This window comes from Biomphalaria glabrata, chromosome 11 (genome assembly GCF_947242115.1).
Source record: "Biomphalaria glabrata chromosome 11, xgBioGlab47.1, whole genome shotgun sequence".
Lineage (NCBI taxonomy): Eukaryota > Metazoa > Mollusca > Gastropoda > Planorbidae > Biomphalaria > Biomphalaria glabrata.
In genome coordinates, this window is record NC_074721.1 from 21,480,312 (window position 1) to 21,494,602 (window position 14,291).

The window sequence follows — 14,291 nt, forward strand, 5'->3', positions numbered from 1 at the left end:
ACATCCTGCACACACTACATCCTGCACACACTACATCCTGCACACACTACATCCTGCACACACTACATCCTGCACACACTACATCCTGCACACACTACATCCTGCACACACACTACATCCTGCACACACTACATCCTGCACACACTACATCCTGCACACACTACATCCTGCACACACTACATCCTGCACACACTACATCCTGCACACACTACATCCTGCACACACACTACATCCTGCACACACTACATCCTACACACACTACATCCTGCACACACACTACATCCTGCACACACTACATCCTGCACACACTACATCCTGCACACACACTACATCCTGCACACACTACATCCTGCACACACTACATCCTGCACACACTACATCCTGCACACACTACATCCTGCACACACTACATCCTGCACACACTACATCCTGCACACACTACATCCTGCACACACTACATCCTGCACACACTACATCCTGCACACACTACATCCTGCACACACTACATCCTGCACACACTACATCCTGCACACACTACATCCTGCACACACACTACATCCTGCACACACTACATCCTGCACACACTACATCCTGCACACACTACATCCTGCACACACTACATCCTGCACACACTACATCCTGCACACACTACAACCTGCACACACTACATCCTGCACACACTACATCCTGCACACACTACATCCTGCACACACACTACATCCTGCACACACTACATCCTGCACACACTACATCCTGCACACACTACATCCTGCACACACTACATCCTGCACACACACCACATCCTGCACACACTACATCCTGCACACACTACATCCTGAGTTGTTGTTAAAATTTAACAGAAAACATTTTAGCTGCATCGCTGTTATAGAGTTCCCTTTACTCTGATGTCTACAAAACACCATCTGCTTTGAATGGTAATAAACTAATGAAACAAACAGTATGCCTTGTACTTTTAAAAAGTATCAACGATAACATTTCGTCAATGAGCATGTGCAAATATTCTTTGGCAGAAGTTATCCTTCCATTTCATTTGTCTGTTTACTTACCCATTTTCTCAAAGAAAACAAGAAAGTAAATCTATAGAGTAGCATTTTGTGGGTCTTCTAGCACTGACCCAACAATAGACATTGGTAGAGAAGTGGACAGTAAGTGTTTCAAATACGAATAAAAAAAACTATAATTGGTTGTCTACGTTTAGGTCCAAGTGAATGTCTAGGAAAGGGTGACAAAATGTCTGTCTATATTTGTGGATAATGATCACGTTTAATAGAGAAGTAAAGTTTTTGTTTTGTTTTACAATAACTCTATTCAATTCGTAACTTTATGAAAACGTCTGGGTGGGAGGGTGGGAGGGTGTATCCCGGACAAGGATCTTGAAAACGAACAATTTGTCAAGACATTTTGACAGTTTCTGTATATCGTTGTGGAAAGAATTACTAGCTCGACTGTCACACTGGGAAACTCTGGTTTGACACTTATAACTTTTTAAAGTAGAAAAAGAAAAATAATTTTAATTTGGTTTGAGCACTAGAAAATCTTTATCTTGAACACACTCTACGTATTTCCAATTCGATCAACTGTCCAATTTCTAGGAAAATTGTTTGAGCCGTTTTTGAAAATGTCCACACACTCTTGGCACACGTTCAATTCCGACATTTCGACTTAAATAGAGGTATGATTCTATTGTGACTACTCTCAGTCTCTTTACGAAACACTGCACAATACGACACAGCCAACTTAAGAGCTTTGCCTCCGAATAACGTCATTCTTTAATGAATTTATAAAAAAAAGTATCCACCAATATTGCACAATTGGATCCGCTAGTGCACTCAATGTACCTGACTTGGACACTGTCGCTCTCTAATATAAGGTTCCTTCCTGAAAGCGATTAAAACGCGTGGCTAGTTCTTCATGAACGATCACATGACCAGAGCACTTTTAAGTTTCACAGTCGAGGGTGAGATTTTGGTGGGGATTGATTGGGAACACTAAAGTAGTTATCAACAGGCTGCAGTTTACGTTCCAAGTAAGGGGAAAGATACGATATCATAAAGGGTTCAATTCTAAAAAAAAATGTAACTATTTCAATTTAAAAAAAAACACTTTCGCCAATCGTATAGGTGTGTGTGTGTTTGACGTGGGGGTGTTTGGTCTAGAGACATCAACTCCCCCTCTCCAGATCGTGCAATCTAGATTTAGATCTGTGTAGGTGCAATCGTACAATCTCTGTAAGGTCATAGTGACTTGATCCTTCACGTGATTACACTCATACTTAGAAGAAGCTTCATTACTGTTTTTAGTTCTGGGTTTATTTTTGAGAAAGTCTGCAATACGACTCACAGAATACAATATAATCAGCTTTTTCTACAGAATTTGTAAATCAAAAAGTGGAATTTTTACTTGAAATAGTAAAATGCAAAGTTGTCTTTGCTATCTATCTATCTATCTATCTATCTATCTATCTATCTATTCTATTCTATTCTATTCTATTCTATAAACATTTTAAACAAGCAAAACACACACAAAATATTTTTTTAAAAAAGGTTATGTGAAGTGTAATAGTACCAATAAGTTTGGATCAGTCATGTAATTAAAATTGTAATAGATCTAAACTAACAATAATAAATCTGTGCGATTAGAAATATTTTTACCAATTGTTTTGTTTAAGGCTATTTCATGCTTTTAGCTTTCTCACTACGCTATGATCCTATCAATTGTCTGGACAAGTTAGGAAAGGGACTCCTCAGCCTCCTCTAGCCAATACGATAACCAATGTGCCAGGAAGCTGCTCATGAAAATAGGTTTTTCAGTTATTTACCAGCTTTTCTGTCTACAAACAAAAAGGGGACTAATTCAACTAATCAGTTAAGTAATTTTTTTTCCATTGTTCGAGATAACAAACAAATTAATTAATTACCAAGAGCTGGTTAACTAATTAGATTAATTTTTTTATTGATTCTTGTGTTGGCATGTAAAAGAATCTATGTGTAAAATTTCAGCTTGATCCGAGATCGGGTGTTGGAATAATAACGTATACAAACTATTAAACAGACAGACAGACAGACAGACAAACAGAGTAAGTTGATAGAAGCGTTTTAAAAAGAAATGTAACTTAAAGAATGGAGAAAGATTTAAGTCACTTTGCCAACCCCGCCCCCGAAACTAGTGGAAAACGCTGTTACATCCTGTAGTCAGGAAGTTATCTAACTTGATACACTTTATTATTGCCAATTGAAAAACATTCACAATGGAGTAAGCAAGTGTCACAGAACAGACGTTTACTCTTGATTACGTTGAAACTGATTGAAGTCTTTGGTGTGTAAGTCTAATACCGAACCGAAGCAATTTTTGAGATCAGCTTAAAATGTAAGTTAAATACTATTTTGGCTAGTCAATGATTTGTACTCTGAATTCCAAATAAATAATTTTGCTCCACTTCATCAAATGTTCATGTTATGAAGCAAAGTAACTGGAGCCGTCCGTTGTGGCGCTGGACGTTTGATGCACAATTTAAAAGGGCTTAACATCTGCACCCTTATAAAACAAAAATACAAACTACTATTTTAATCATACACAACTTTTTCCAGAATACGTCATTTTTATAATTTGTTTATTCCAACAACAAAAAATCTAAAATCAAAACAGGACTGACGGACCGTTGGCAGATTGACGGACAAACGACACAAAAGTAATGGCAGGGATCGGTAAAAATATTAATTTCATAGTTTTTGTTTTTAAATCTATAGTTTTATTTATAGTTTTATTTATCTATACTATAAAGTAGAAAGAAAGGCGTATGTATGCATGTTACGAATAGAAATCAAAACCGTTTGACCAATCTTAATAAATCTTAGTATAAATGTTCCTTGGGTACTAACTGGAACCGTGACGTATGTATTGTAGTCCTAAAACAAACTTAAGACCCTCAAAAAAAAAGTTGCCCTATTCTATGAAAGTATTAGTATTTTATGAAACTAGGCCATGTTTACCATGATCGAAAGGATCTAGATCTAGATCTAATTTTAATCACCACACTTAGCACAGATAGTTTTTTACTTTGACACATGAAAATTACAAAATATAGTCTATTGATTTCATTATTTAATAAAACTAAGCTTCAAATTTTTTTTTCAAAAGCATTTTTACATAAATTCGTTTCTTATCTCTGCGAATTTAGATGTCCTGACGTACATGCTTTCATTAGACTATGATTAGACAAGACCGAAATGTTACACATCTCTCTATTCCTAGGTCGCATGTTTAATTTGTTTACATTTAAATTTTTTTAGCTATTATTTGCAAAGCGATCTGGCCTAATCTGAGTTTCTTTTTTATTTTTTTTAAATTTGTTAATTCTTTGTTAAAGAGGACAGTTTGTGATAAAAATTATACTTTAAAAAATGCGATCTGACAACAAGCTAGCTGAAATATTTTAATGGGCCGTCACTTCACTATAGGCAACATTTTTACTTTCATCCTGTCGGCCTAATCTTTGACACTTATGTCCGATCTGCAGTTTGGTTCGCCCCACCCACATTTCATTATATCTTCCTAATAGCGGTAATTGCGTCCCATCATGCCGTTATGGTCAACACTCTTTAAGGCCTTCCTCTACCTATACCTCCCGTCCCCTTTTTTTATCTACCCATTTAGGTGGATACTCTAGTTAACACCTAGTTGAGTGCCTGACAGAATGGTGGCTCTAGAAGTCATACAACTTTCTCGGTCAGGGAACTATTGCTTATAAAAGGAGAAATGGTTCATTGATAAGTCATTGTTTTTTTTTTTTACATTCATCTACACCTTTGCAAAACAATGGTGAAAGTTTTTTTTTTTTTTTATATCTTTGAATATTTTTAATTTATATTTATTTATTTATATTTTTTTCTAAGAAATGAACATATAGGCCAACCTATTGGACATTTTCACTATAAAGTAAACAATGAATAAAGAATTAACACAAAAAAATTAAACAAGGAAACTCGGATTAAATTTTTCTTTGGAAATAATGGCTTTAATGTCGTGGAACCGTATCACATTAAGAAGTGAATTTGATACGAACAGCATAGTACACCATTACTCGGTACCAAAAGGCCTTCTATTCCTGGCATAGGTCTAGTAATTTTAATATTAAACTTGTAAAGTCATATGAATTCTAGTCTTGATTCTATATCAAGATTCTATCTATAGGCTAGTTCTAGATCTAGTCATTTTAGTTATAGTTCTAGATCTAGATCTAGATCTAGTTCTAGATCTAGAACGATTCCACGACAATTCGTTCAAAGACCTTTCGTTCATCGACAAATCTTTTAAACAAATTAAACACGCAACGAGAATATATAATATTAACAATATGTTGCTATCCAGTGAACGATTTGTCTGTGAGCAAATTGTCGGTGAATGAATTATCAGTGAACGATTTGTCTAATTCAAAGATGATAGATCTACTTTATACTTTAGCACATTAACATACAAAATAAAGTCTTTTCATTTCATATTTTAATCAAATATATGTAAGCCCACAAGCAAATGTTTTTATTTGAAAAAATGTATTTAGGTCGATTAGCTATTTTAATAGCTCCATCCATACTATTTTTACATTCACGCATTCGCTTCACTTATAACATTACTATTTTGTTTAATTGTTTACAAAACACTCTCAGTGACTATTGTTAAGCGCTTCGGCGGTGATGAGTACTTGAAATGTAACCAAACTCTAATAGAGGTAACTGCCAACTCAATGCTGGAACATGAACACCGACAACAATCAATAAAGTGAGTCGAAGCTAGTGCTGAACAATAAACACTTTAATACTCAAGAAGGTCCGTCGAATGTCATCTATTACTACATCTACATAATGCTTCTTATTCCTACTCTGATAAGAAAAGCGTCTTGTTTTAGCGTCTCCTAGAGCAGAGGTGGGCAACCTTTTTGTATCTAGGGCCGCATTGTTTAAATTTTGGGAATGGCGGGCCGCATATGTATATACATATTACAAAGATATTCTAGCTAACTGTGTAGAATGTCTTTTAATTCATATTTACACTGTATCATATTCATGCTTCCTTTATTTTTTCAACACTCCACGTTAAGGAATTACAACAAGAATTAGCAATTTTTTAAACCAATTTTACGATTTTTTTTAAAAGTGCTATTGTCTTTTTATATTACAATAACCCTACAAATATACTGTTGTACTTAATGTGCAGTATTTTTCTTTTTACACTCGTGCATAATGTTCCGGAACTGTGGAACTAGCTTACTAGTTGTTACCCTTGTGACTGCTGTCAAATTACAGTCAGTCAAAATCAACCAGTAATTATGCTTGTTTTGTTTCTACAAAAAAATGCTTGTTCACTGGATGAGACAATATATGTTCCGGAAGTTAAATTTCGGGACGAGCGAAACTTGCCCTTGTGAAGCATCAATAAAGAATGCTGACCATGTCCTTCAATGGTGCATACTAAATAAAGAGACCCGAACAAGACTCTGGCCCCAAAGAAATAGAACCAAAACTATTCGGAGCACTGCCTGATCTGGAAACCACTGCGCGGTTTATATCAGATATAGGATTACTGATCTGAACCCTCCAATATGTAAAATGAGAACGAAGAAGAAGAAGAACAGATGTATGCGTAACCAAATAGTGTAAACAGCATCAAGGTTTTTTTAAAGTGTGTAAATACAGCTTCTGGCATAAGATAAGACTCCCATGGAAGGAAGTACTGACTAGAGCTTCTCTTTGCTTGGAGTTATGTCTTCTGGAGCTGAATCAGCTTCTGCGTTAAATGGTCAGCTGATGGTATTGAAAGCTGGTTCTTGACGTCTTAAAATTTGCTTTTATAAATTGCACAAATAAGGAATCTAAATAAGTGTTGTACTTTTAATCATTTCACTAGCAATAGTTTCACCTTTCAGCAAAGGAAAATGACAAAACTTGTTTTCTTTTGCTTGCTTGTAGAAATGGGAAAGCCTTGTTTGAAAAGATTTAACATGCATTTACATTTTATTTGCACACAAAAAAAACATTGCAATAGAAATTATAAAACATGAAATATGTCTTCCACTCTACATTAGAAATATTGGTTACCAGGTCACAGTCAATGTCCTTCAAGTAACAGAACAATTTCTTCTTTGAGATTTTATATTGTTCTCATTTCTCTTCCCATTCTAAGATAGCGGATACATTGAATTATGTTGTTACTAAATTGGAACTACCTTTTTTAAAAATTCCTGGGTCTAACAAGTTCCATTTTATACAGCTTTGTGCAAACTTTCCTGTTTAGAGTTTATGGTTGGGATATTTTTTATTAAAAAAAAAAAAAAAAACTATTTTACTCAGTCAAAGATCGAGCTCAACCAGTTGTCACCCTTGCCATCTTGTTCGAAGCATACCCAACATTCAACACAGTTCTTCATAGCATTGAATAAATACTGATCAGAGATTGTGTTTTGAATTGAGTGTATTGATGTATAGCCAATAAGCATAGTCTTCGTTTGCTTGAAACTTTTTCAATAATTTATATTTTTATTATTTTTAATATATTTGCATTTTTATAAGTATATACAGTGGGCACACCTGACTTCTGTAGGTGTCGGCGGATCGCATAAAACACTCCGGGGCGCCGCATGTGGCCCGCGGGTCGTAATTTGCCCATATAATCACTATTACCAATTTATTTCACTATGACAACACATTTTAATAGTAGCTTTGTAATATATGTTATCTAAGAGTGTAGATAACTTGTAATAGGTTGGCGAATACTGTGTAGTAATAGAAAAAGTATTTATACAATTTTAATAAAGGACCAATGCTAGACCGGGCAAAGTGAATAAGAAAATTACTATATTAATAATTCATAAATCTATCAATTAATTCATACAATTAACACTTTCATTAAGTAGATGCACACCTGACCATGTAAATGAATAAAATAAAAATAAAAATTAACATCTTTATTAAAAAAATATATTTAGTATACAACACCCAGTGCAAAAATGTTGGCGCTAAAATAGCGGCACCCTAAAGCCGATACTGAAACGAAATAATTAAATTCATGAAACACACACCAGACACTATGATACATATGGGTCACCTTGTTAACAAATAGCAGTGAATTCGACTTACCAAAGCCACAGACTCATCTAGGCGCATCCATTGCCTTCCGAGACAGAAGAAGCAATATGAATTCGACTTCCAGACGGCCTTTCTTTCCATGTATCACTGTCATATTTTGTTATTGAGATAAATATATAATAGTGTCAGAGAATGTGATATAGGATTTAGAAAAATGAGTAAACCTAAGTCAATATCTCACTTGGTGTGACAAGAGGGACAATAAAGGTGGCTACCTTTATTTTTTTTTAATTAGAGTTAGCCCCCTTTATTACTTGATTTAAGTCCCTGTCAACTGTTTACAATTGCCACTCTCTCTTGAGTCTTTCAACTGACCAGTGTATTTTGAAATAATCTATATACTGTTTAACTAATACTTGTGTTGTACTATTGTTGTGTTACTCAAAAGGAGTGTGCCACTGTTGTGGGAAGAGTATTTCGATAATGAGCTAAGTAGACTTTATCGATGTGTTTGTACTAAGTTGATTTATGTAAATGGTATAGGTCTACTTAGTCTCTTATCCTCTTCTGTATGGTTTTTTTTTTTTTGAAAGACATCTTTTGTTTAGATACGAGACAGTTGTGTGTCTCATGAATGACGTCATTTCATTGTTAATGCATGTAAGATATTATTGTAAACCATCTTTTTGGTTTTTCGGCATAAGACATTATTGTGCCTCTATGATGGTGGTCCTTTCATTATATTGACCGGAAACTGTCTTGCTACTTTGCTTTGTTTCATTATGTCATTTTCTTTTGTGAGCTTTTATTGCCATTAATATTTTCCATGATCTTTTTCTTTTGTTTGTAAATAAACTCCTTTTTTTTTTGTTGCAATTGAAATCTCAGAATTATTATTTGTTTGTCTCGGTAGTTTTATACATCTAGAGGCTATAGTTATTAGCCTAGATAATATAATTGGGACCACAAAGTACCACTGGACTAACTTGCCAGTACAGTACAGGTCACTGGTCTTATGACCTATCCTATTTCTAGGTCACACTTGGCGTGTGCAAACTTTGGTCATCTCATATGCCTTTTTATAATAAGATACGATAATTTTGTTGGTCTTAACAAAAGAAAATTAAAATTCAGTTTGATTAGAAATGTACACCTCAGCATTACTACAATAACAATAACAAAAGAAGCCGATCACCGGGTCCAGATTTGATGCAAATAGTTTAGTAGAAAAAGTTTATTTGTTTTGTAAAGATATCTCTCATGAACTAGTTCTTCAAGAGATCTGTTCGAGTGATAGAAGATGCTTTTTAATTTTAGTTGATGCCATAGTGCCCTGTGCCCATTATTTTATATTCAATAAATATATTGTCTGCTGGTCAATGAGTCAGTGCTTTCTGATATCTGTAATGCTACTTAAGCTCTAAGACCTATTCGACATCCACATTAGCAAAAAGTAATACAAGACCCAGGAGGAATAAGAACATTGGTATCAACACCTAAGCTAATAATGCCAGCAACACACTTAAAGGCGTTAAATGCCCTGAAGTATTAGCTTACTAACATTCATGAAAAATGTAATTAGTTGACTACTTGCTGTATGAAAACGTTTAATTTAAATACAATTTAATTTTCCTAGCTTCCTAACATTATTTGTTTGATCTAGGCGACATCACCGATCAGATTCATGATTTTATTTAAATTTTTCCTCAAGTAATCTTGGCATAAAACATATACTCCAAACAATTCGACCAATTCCCCTCTTCGCCCTAAAAAAATTAATTAAAAGTCTATTGTTTGGTTCATATGACAAAGTGTTAAATTTCCGTTCTCTGCTCTACACATTCGCAAATAAACCACGGGTCATAAAAGACATAGACCCATAGAGATCCGCTATGTTTGACATTTGATCTAAGTATTAAACTTTTCAAATAACAAAAATTGTTATGAGAGGCCCCAACCAATCGGAGGCTCTAGGCTGCTGCTTTGTTTGCCAATGGCCATCAACCTTGCGCCATTAAAAAGATCTATGTAAATCACAAACTGAAGTTAAAATCGAATGACCAAAGGAGAAAATAGAAATTTAAAGTTAAAACTCAAACATATCAACTCATACCAGTTTATTACAAATAACGAATCTTCTTTACTAAGTAATAAGTAGGTTTTAGGAGATCCTAGTAGAGGTAATACATACATAACTTCTTGTCTTGTAGTTAATGTAAATATGAAGGTCATTTGCTTTAATCACAAAAAGAAGTGGGTCTCACCCTGGTCATTTAGAATACCACGAGTGTACAGCTATTAGTGAACAGTTTGTTCTGTATAGAATTACTCTAATGGTTACTTTAGATTATTAAGAAATATTTTAAAGTTTAGAGGCAATACTATGTTCTTATAAAATTTAAAGCTAATGTGTACTTTCTTTTTTATTTTTAGAATCCCTTTTGGTCAAAATAAAATAAAAAATCTGAATAACACTGCCATTTATGTGTGAGTATTAATAAAAGTAATAATCTTGGTGTCGATATTATTATTTTTCAGTTACTAAATACTTTCATTCATGTTTGTATTTATTAATCTTTCAGACGAGAATCATGTACCAAAAGAATATGTTCAAGTCTGTGATTTCAGTGCTCTATTGCGGTCCCATCTTATTAAGTACGTCAGGATCATTGCAAACGACTGGACAAATAACATCAACATTGACTAGCGTCAAGACAACAAACGGAGAAACGTTAACAAGAAATGTGAGCATGTCAACATTCAAACCTACAGGAAGATCTATAAACAGAAACATTTATGTGACTACAACGATGACTTCTAACTTTAAGATGTTCAATAAGACTGAGTTTACGACAACTTCAGAACAACCAACTTCAGGAGGGCCAGAGATATCAACCATAACACGGACACACTCGCTGACTCTCTTTACAATCTTGACCAAAGTGTTTCTCCCACTTTTTAGCGTTGTTCTTCTCTTCCTACTATTGACTTATTTAGCGTTAGTGCTCAGAGAATTCTGGTCTAGAAAAAGAACGCTCTCCGATTCATCTGCTGGTGCGGGGGAAGAACATGGTGATGTGGTAAACTACAAAGTCCACTCTGAAGTCACACAATCACAACTTACTCAAACGAAAGCAGCCGAGAAAACTTCAGGTTCTGACAAATGTTTAAAGACATGCCATTCTCAGGACGATTCCTATGTCAACGTGCAAACAATGCAAGGTGTTAACTATGATAAGATCAGTGCAACACTAGATCAGAGTGAGCCCTACAACAACCTTGTCCTCTATGGTAAAGTGTTGAAAACCACGCGCAATGTTCACTCTGAATCAACTTTTCTCTACGTCAATACAGCCAAATCGTCCGAATATTTAAATTCTCAGATTGTTTTTGACGGAATCGTTAATGAGACAATTATGTACAATAATATATCTGAGGTGTCTAATAGAAACTAGCAACACAACTAGAAATAGAGTATTTGTGTAAAGTAAAGACCGGATGAGAGCACGCCTACAACCGTACTGAGTGTGTGTACATATATTCAAGAACGTTGCATTGGATTTGTTGAAGGAGTCTTTGAAAGCTCACAATTCACTTCTTAGAAAAAAAAAACTTTCACCTTCACTTTTTTGTCTTTCTCACTTTCCTTCACTCCCCACTGTTTTCACGAAGCTAAAATATCAACTCACTCTGTTAAAACGTTTGTACACGCTATTTCTTCCACACCCCAAGTCGGATCAAGTTGAAATTTGGCACAATTATTTCTTGTACCTGACAAAACAAAAATATAAAAAAATGAGTTAATTGGGTATTGGTAATTAATTATTTTGTCATGTATCGAACAAGGAAAGAAATTGTACTTGACACATGTGGTGGCATTAGTTGATTTAGTCCCCTTTATACTTTGTGTACACAATTAGGTAGTCGCTTAAAAGTTTGAAACTTATAAAAATATAAAACAATTATTTTTTCATAAGCACTTTGGTGGTTAGTGTATCAGGTTGAGAAGGTTTCACCCATCGAGTTCAAATTTACGTTGTACAACTTTTAAAAATACAATTCATTTAAATAGCGATCAGAGTGATATCCCTTCTCACCCCGCCCCTACCTCTTTTCCAGACTGGTCCAGACAAGTGATAGGATCATAGAGTAGTGAGAAATCTAACAGCACACAATTGCGATAAACAAAAACAATTGGTCAAAATGTTTCTATTCTCACAGGTTTATTATTGTTAATCAATATCTTTATACATTTAATTTCATGTCTGATCCAAACTAATTGATACAATTATATTTAATATAATATTTGTAGTTTTTTTTTTTTAAAGTACATTTTCTTATTACATAAATCTTTTTTAACATAACCATTAACTTTATAATGATAGAGGCAAAAAGTTCATTATATACATGTGTATCGAGACATGGTTTAGTCCAGACAGTGTTACTCCCTGCCCCTTCTATTATACTTATTTTCAACTACAGGGACACTATTATTAACTTCCTTGTTAGAAAAAAAGGTATTTAAGACTTTCCAGAAAACAACAGCGGTGATATTGTGTTTACAAAAGTTTAAATGTGAACTTCAATGAAAGAACATGCTGAATGAGGCGCTATGTAACTTGATAGTAGGTGTGTCTAAGGTTATCACAGTGTGAATGTCTTCCTAGTTGACGCAAATATCTTGAGGATGTAAACAGAATCTTTCTTTTATGTTGTTATTGGCAACGACGATCGACCTTGACATTCAATGGACCTACATACAGCAAAACTGCCCAACATCCGGCCCCTAATAAAAAATATCCTGACGATAGACTTTCTTAAAAAAAAAAAAATTAAATTAATGGCTTTTATATAGCGCTACTTTCATGCTTATAACATGCTCAGTTGTTGTTTGTTTACTGCAACTGGTGTGTTCTTAGCTTCGAAGTGTTTTTATAAACTCGGTGTGAGACATTCGTTTATAGTTGTAACAGGTTGTTCATCACAATAAATCCTTTACTAAGACTAAGGTGTCTCGACACACAGCTTTCTGATACAGACCTTTTTGTATCTCAAATCTCAGTTGCAGTTTTTTTTTTTTCATAATATTGGTCAATTTATGTACATCAGCATTAAAAAATTGAAATGGATAAAGCATTATTTTAAAGTTAAACATTGGAATTGTTCATTCTAGGATGTAGTGCAAACTGTTTATGTCTGTTTGGTGTTGAAACGGGGACACTAACACTCACGTCTTCAAATCACAATGAAGAAAAGCGGCGCTGAGAAATAGAAAAGTTTCTCTCAGAAAAGTGTCTGAACATTGTTGCAAGCACACAATAAACTTTTTCTTCTCAAAGGAGACTTTATTAAATAATGTATTATCTCGGCGATTACAATTCCATAAAGCTAGAGTCAAAGAATGGCTTAGCCAATAGCGTAATACCAACAAACGCACAACACTGGTCCACTGCCGACTCCAGTGTAGACTCAATCTAAAATCTAAACAATAACTCCCTATAGAGACACAAGAAAGACAAATTGAAAGTTTTAATCTAATATGCAATATCAGCGAAACAGCTTCAAAATGTAGTACTGCCTTAGATAGTCAGGGGTACACAGACGAACCTCAAAGAAACATTACATCAGCATAATAACAGAAAAAAACTTTATAAGCTAAACATCAAGGCAACAAAGAAGATGCGTTCAAAAATTGTGCGACTAACAAAAATTGGTGCTAGAATAGTATAACCTAAACACCGACAAAACTGGCCAAGAACACGGACACTGATGCGATTCAACGAGCTAGTGTAAAAATTTGATAACACGCGAATCTACCGTTTATCCTAAGAAAACTCTAAATGAAAAAAAAATACCCAAACATTACGGTACTATTGTATTTTTAGATCTGGAGTTACTTTGCCTCTATAGCATAAAGTTGTATCACGTGATGGATATCATCCACTTCATAGGTCATCGTGCAGTGACACTTTTTTAATGAAATCAACTCTGAATTTGAAGACATGAACAGTTAGTATGTACATTTCATTTGCCTCTCAGTAATATTTTGTTATGTGTAATGCACTATTGTAAAACAAATTTCCTTCAAGAAAATAAAGATATTTGTGTCAGTAGAGCTGCCTTAAATCCTGTCAACAATTTCTTATCACTGACCTAGTTTCGTAAAGGTTAGGCAGCAATGGCACAGAGCAC

The 14,291-nt window shown here is 34.5% G+C and overlaps 1 long non-coding RNA gene across 1 annotated transcript; it reads left to right on the forward strand.

Annotated features, from left to right (window-relative positions):
- The first annotated feature begins 3,254 nt into the window (after positions 1–3,254).
- Positions 3,255–14,291, forward strand: LOC129928937 (uncharacterized). Its single transcript, XR_008780439.1, has 3 exons — positions 3,255–3,387; positions 10,533–10,586; positions 10,682–14,291. It is a non-coding gene; the product is annotated as an uncharacterized LOC129928937 (long non-coding RNA).